The sequence below is a fragment of the Dama dama genome, chromosome 18 (assembly GCF_033118175.1).
Source record: "Dama dama isolate Ldn47 chromosome 18, ASM3311817v1, whole genome shotgun sequence".
Classification (NCBI taxonomy): Eukaryota; Metazoa; Chordata; class Mammalia; order Artiodactyla; family Cervidae; genus Dama; species Dama dama.
The window spans coordinates 17,237,009-17,243,989 of NC_083698.1; the positions used below are offsets into that span (position 1 = coordinate 17,237,009).

Consider the following 6,981-nt stretch of genomic DNA (forward strand, 5'->3'; position numbering starts at 1 on the left):
GGAGATAAGTTTGCCCCCAACAAAATATGTTTGTTTATGTAATTATTTATTTATATAAATACAGAACCATAGCTTATAATTTGGGTTATACAGATGATCACTGACTTACAATTGCTTGACTTAACATTTTTCAACTTTACAGTGGTGTGAGAGCAACACATTCTCAGGAGAAATTGTACTTCCATTTTTTAATTTTATCTCTTCCTGGGATAGCAATGTGAGGTACTGCACTGTCTCATGATGCTGGCCGTGGCAGTGAGTCATAGCTCTCAGTCAGTTAGCATGAGGGTAAACAACCTATACACTTTCAACCATTCTGTACCCATAGAAGTGAAGTGAAGGCGTTCAGTCGTGTCCGACTCTGCGACTCCATGGACTGTAGCCTACCAGGCTCCCCTGACCATGGAATTCTCTAGACAAGAATACTGGAGTGGGTTGCCATTTCCTTCTCCAGGGGATCTTCCCAACCCAGGGATCGAACCTGGGTCTCCTGCATTGGAGGCAGACGCTTTAACCTCTGAGCCACCAGGGAAGCCCTCTGTACCCATACAACTACTCAATTTTTTACTTTCAGTACAGTAGTCAATAAATTACCTGAGACACACAACACTTTATTATATAACAGACTTTGTATTAGAGGATTTTGCCCACCTATAGGCTAATATTTTTTAAGCACATCTAAGGTAGGCTAGGGGCTTCCCTGTTGGCTCAAATGGTAAGGAAGCCACCTGAAATGCAGGAGACCTGGGTTCAATTCCCAGGTTGGGAAGATCCCCTGGAGAAAGAAATTACAACCCATTCCAGTATTCTTGTCTGGAGAATCCCACTGACAAAAGAGCTTGGCGAGGTACAGTCCATGAGATCGCAGAGTCAGACACGACTGAGCGACTAACACTCTTAGACTAGACTAAGCTATGATATTTAGTAGGTTAGGCTATTAATGCATTTCCAACTTATGATATTTTCAATTCATGATGGGTTTATGGGGATGTAACCCCATCATCAATTGAGGAAGAGTTGTAATCCAATATAACTTTGTTGTTGTGTTGTTTTTAAAGTTACTCCAACTTTGGTCATTGAGCACTCTTTAAGTTAGCACTGATGGCCCTTTGACATATCTACATAATTGTGTGTTGTTGGTTTGTTGTTGCTAATGTTTTTGAGCTCTTACTCTCTGGCACTACAGGATGTTCCAGGGTCATCTTGAATATTCTTTGCCAAAATCTTAAATTCAGTCATTTTGCCAAGGATCGCTAGTTTATTTTTTTGGAGAAGTTAGGGAAGCCACAAACTAGGCTTTAAATGTGCTACTGCTTTTAAGGCCTTTTCAGCCAATGAAGAAAGGAAATACATGTGATTATACTTACCTATGCATATATTAATAAACACATCTATGAGTGTTTATATATAAACAAATATACAAATGTAAAATCTGTATCTACATTACTCTAAACGAGTTCATTCTTATGCTTCCAACTCTAATCCATGACCACAAGGATCATTCTAGCCTCCTAGCCTCTTGATTATTTGTAACTTCTCACTTCCATGGTGAAAAACCCAGATCACAACACCAATTTACTCAATTGTTCAATTTCAGAATACATGTTTAGTGATATCAGCATCACTAGCCTATAGCTTCATGGGAAATAACTTTATCAACTAGAGTGCACTGTTTTATGTAGAGTTCCTTTTACCTTTAGTCTTATACAGTCCACTCATTTCCAAAGTTTCTTAGGTGTGTACATTCTCCCATATACCCTAAATAATATTGCATTATACATTTGGAATATAGCTAGATTGCTTTGTCATATTTTGTACCCCATCCTGGGAACTCAGAATCTCCTAAATTATTTTTTTTTTATTCTGCATACATTAAAGTGCAATTTTTACTCTGTAAAGTTCTATGGGTTTTGACAAATGCATAGTGTCAGATATCCAACATTAGAGAATCAATAGCTTCATCACTCTCTACTTAGACAAATGGTGTATCAAAACCAAGCAAAAATTAAAATAATACGAAAAAGTGATACTGCATACCTGGATATTTTGCAGACTTTAGTGGCACCATCAAGTCTTGAAGGTTCCAGGGGTAGCACTTAGCCAGATCCAGCAGATCTAATTTAGATGCAAATGGGGATGCTCTTTGGATCTTTTGGCAGGTGCCTACAAGGGAATCACATTGTGACTCAGGATTTGGGAGCAAAGTCTTAGCATCTTCTGTGGATAACTATTCCCTTTTGGAAGACAGTTTTTAGTGTGTTGTTGGACTTTAGTTGAGACTGAATGCTTAGTCATGAACTATCAAGTTCCATGTGACCCGAACTTCTCATTATGAACTGAGTGTTGTTTGATCCAGTAATCCACAAGCTGGGCAGGCATAGAAGCAATCCATCATCAAATAGACATTACATATATGTATGAAGTCAGGCTCAGGTGGGCCCTAAGGACACAAGTCATTTGCAGAGTGAAGTGGCAAAGATGCCCACGGTCCCCACCCCTGCTATGTTAACTTCTGTTTCCCAGTCTACATATATGATCTCCTGGAGATTTCTGAACAGCCGGCTGACAAAAGAGAAAACTTGGGTGTGGTTTATTGATGGTTCAAGGCACATAGGTTCCACTTGGAAGTGGACAAATTCAGGACGATAGTCCTTGTCCCTGAAGGACAGTAGTGAAAGGAAACCCTCCCAGAGGGTAGACCCTTGAGCAATGTACCTGGTTGTTCGTTTAATCTTTTTTAGTGTTTAAGGGGAATTACTGAGACCCTTGAATTCATAAAACATATGTTTCTGAAAAGAAAAACACTAATAACTTTCCAAAAGTCCTTATCTTCTACTTACTCAGTTATTAGGTACGAGAATATTTTGCACTACATTATTACACTGAGTTTTAGGGGAAAAATTAAACTTAAAAGGTCAAAATGTAATTGTTTTTAAAAATGTTCAACCAGAGATTTGCTGTGAACATAGTCAAGGTAACAGCAACACAGAATGTATTTTTGTATCTCTTCTCCTAATAGCTTGTTATATAATCCTTAGGGGGCAAGTAATTTTTCATAATGATAGTAATTGCAATAGAGTTTAAAGCAGCTGAAAGCCAAGGCCATGTCAAACTTTTATGTCAAATAAGTAGAAAGGTAAAGAGTGGAGGAGGCAGAAGAAGAGGAAAATAATAGGAAAAAAAGAGAAAAATATGTGTGTGTTCCATCATTGTAGACATGGAATGAAAGTGAAGTATATGAAGTTTAAGACTATTGCCATGAAATTTGCATTCTAGATTTTCCTTTTTTTAAGTGTGAAGAGCTCTGTATACTCTGGTGTGTTGTGACAGAAAATAGAGGATATTTCATTGCTAATTATCCCTTCTAACATTCCAAACACATTTGACAGCAGTATGATGGAGGAATTCAGTGATCTATACCTATTTTTGCACTATGCCAATGGTTGGCATAATGTTTCAAACAACTATAAAGCAAACTTTGCACAGAATACAGTGAGAAAAACAATTGCCTCCTTGCCATAGATCCCAACAAAGTGATACCCTCTCCAATGTCAGAAAGTGAGCCTAGGATAGAATACATTATGAGAACGATCGTATATTGTTCAATGGTTTATGGAGATCTTGCACATGAAATATCCCATTTACTACTTGCAGCAGCTTTTTAAAGGAGAAATCATTAATATATTACATAATTTGTCCAATTCACAGTTCATATGTAATAGGACTCTATTGACTACCTGAAAGAAACATCTTCTTACCATTGCATAACCAAGAAATCTCAGAAGTAAGTTATACCTGAATATTAAAGATCCAAGTAGACCATTTCTGTGTTTATATGTAGCACAGAGATGATTGACCTAATATGACCAGCAGTCTCTCTCCAGAGAGGAGTCACTCTTTTCCATATTTTATGATGTTCGTTAATCTCCCTCCTTCCTGAAGATAGATACATTTTAAATACTCTGTTCTAACAAAGTATATGAGCTTCCCTGGTGGCTCAATGATAAAGAATACGCCTGCAATGCAGGACATGCAAGTTCCATCCCTAGGTCAGGAAGATTTCCTGGAGAAAGAAATGACAACCCACTCTGGTGGTATTCTTGCCTGGAAAATCCCATGGATAAAGAAACCTAGCAGATTATAGTCCATGGGGTGTCAAGAGTGAGACAATTTAGTGACTAAACAACAACAAAGGATACACCCAGAAGTCTTTTTTAGAAAAAGTTACTCTGCTAAATTTTGGGATAACCAAATGTTGCTTTGATAAAGTTATATTTATATTGAGTCCCAGAAAGAATCTACAAGCCATATGAAGGGTAGCAGTTGTCATTTTTGATTACTAAAACATTTTGAGGGCAGGTAAGCACAAAACAGGGCTTCCCTGGTAGCTCAGCTGGTAAAGAATATACCTGCAATTTAGGAGACCCTGGTTTGACTCCTGGGTCAGGAAGATCCCCTGGAGAAGGGACAGGCTAACAGCTCTAGTATTCTTGGGCCTCCCTGCTGGCTCAGATGATAAAGAATCCGCCTGCAATGCGGGAGACTTGGGTTTGATCCCTGGGTTGGAAAGATCCCCTGGAGGAGGGCATGGCAACCCACTCCAGTATTCTTCTTGCCTGGAGAATCCTCATGGACAGAGGAGCCTGGCAGGCTACTGTTCATGGGGTCACAAAGAGTTGGGCATGATTGAGTGACTAATCACGGCACACAGGACAAAAATCAAGCTGTATGCAAAGATTACTCTAAAATCCTTAGAGATATAGACCCTGCTTCATTCATCTAGGTAGCTCTTTTATGAGAAATTAACTCGATTCAATAGTGGTGTCAAGTATACTACTATGAATATCACTGTGGAACATTACTGTTACAGAACAGAATAGTTCATAGACAGAATTAAAGTAATCAAATCATGCAGACTACTAGATCAATTTAAGAAACAAGAGTAAAGCTTGGGTATTTTAAAAAACTTAGGATAAGGTACAAGTGGACAGAAGAACCACATAACCTGCATCCTGAATACCTAAATTTATATCTCAACCTAATTTATAATACCTAATTTATATCTCAACTCTGGCCCACATGAACCATTCCCACTGTTAGTATAATATTTTAATTACATGTATTATATGTAATGTATACTACATGTACTTATCTTAATTACTGTATTATATGTAACTACCTGTTTTGAGTTACAAGGACCAAGCTTGTTTTAACAAAGATTACAGGCAGAAGGTTCCTTGGGCCCATGATGTGTATTTGCTCTATCAGAGAGACACCAAGACAAGGATGTGTGGCTGAAAGCTGCAGCTTGCTGAACAGCCATAAGTTTTATTTGCAGTCGCTAAGAGTCGGACACGACTGAGCAACTTCACTTTCACTTTTCACTTTCATGCACTGGAGAAGAAAATGGCAACCCACTTCAGTATTCTTGCCTGGAGAATCCCAGGGAGGGGAGCCTAGTGGGCTGCCGTCTATGGGGTTGCACAGAGTCGGACATGACTGATGTGACTTAGCAGCAGCATAGAGGACATATTAATATAATGTTAGACAAAGCATCACCAATGGGTCATGAGATTGCATTGTGTATTTTTAAATACTTACAATAACATATGAATATGGATATAGATACAGATATAGATATGTAGTATGTATATACAGTATGGTGTGTTTATATATACATATATAAAACAATAAATATTAAATATCTTTACTTCCTTTCATCTCTTTCTACACATCTTCATTATTGTTATTTAATTGATATATTATTATTTATACCTAACACATCTTATGAGTTTCACACATCCCATTAGCTTTCTCCTTTCCAAAAGCAGAGTTTAATATTCAGAAACAGTGAAGAAATTCACAGTGCAATAATCCCAGACTTATCAATTTGGATAATCTCAGTAATACAACATTTCCTCAGGAAGCCATTTTCCATTTTGAATTTAAAAAGTCCCCACTGCAATGGCAATAGTTAGCCTTATTCAATTAAAAAAAAGGGGGGACTTTCCCATACCCTACATAAAGATCATGGAGTCATTTGGAAAATTTATAATATAAAACATAATTGGATTATGAAAGATAACTTGCATATGAGAAAGGAAATCCTAAGATTAGTTGTAAAAGAGTATATTTTAATACTGTAATAGCAAATATTTTGTTTCATTACCAAAATCATGTTAATCCATTATAATAAAAAAACCTTAAATTTTGAATAACATCATAATCCTGTGCAAGATCTTACAGTTCACTGATGAATTTACCTACCAAGTCAACCTTATGTTAACACTGGTTTCTGAGTACATGCATATCAGAGATGTTCTCTTATATGTTACTGAGCTATTCATTACTCTTCTCGAAGTATAAGGCTATAAGGCATTCTTAGTGGAAATTTGTGTTTCCAACTTGAGAGAATTCATCCACTTATATGCTAAATAAAATGGTCGAGAGAGAAATGTAAACCACAATCATAGTAACTGCAGTTTATACAATTTTTAGAATATATGTATTCTATAATATTATTAAGATGTCGTGCAAGTTCAAGAAATTGCATCAGTTATTTGAAAAAAAACTGATATAGAATTTAATGATCATTCAGAAGCAAAATGACACTAGGTATTAAATATTACATATAAACTGCTTAAAATGGTTAGACTCTGTTATCAACATACTAAAGCATTAAATAAATGGACTGCTCTAACTTAACTTGATGTCAGTAAATCAGTAGACAATAGGAGCAGTTGGTACCAGGATATATTAATATGCTTGCAATGCTGAATGAGTGGATGATATCATATGTAAAATATATATATATAAATAAAATATCATATATAACATGCAATACATATAAAAACAAACATGTATGGAAATGTTTACATTTAGTAAAAGGCTCTCTTTTTTAGTGCTTTATATGTCATATTTTCCCTGCCCAGCATGTCTTCCTGTTTTTTGTTCACTCTCACTAGCAAGCCAACATTTTAA

At 36.5% G+C, this 6,981-nt stretch overlaps 1 non-coding gene across 1 annotated transcript; it reads right to left on the bottom strand.

Moving 5' to 3' along the window:
* Window positions 1-460: 460 nt before the first annotated feature.
* On the bottom strand, window positions 461-532 carry TRNAW-CCA (transfer RNA tryptophan (anticodon CCA)). Its single transcript has one exon. It is a non-coding gene; the product is annotated as a tRNA-Trp (tRNA).
* Window positions 533-6,981: the final 6,449 nt, after the last annotated feature.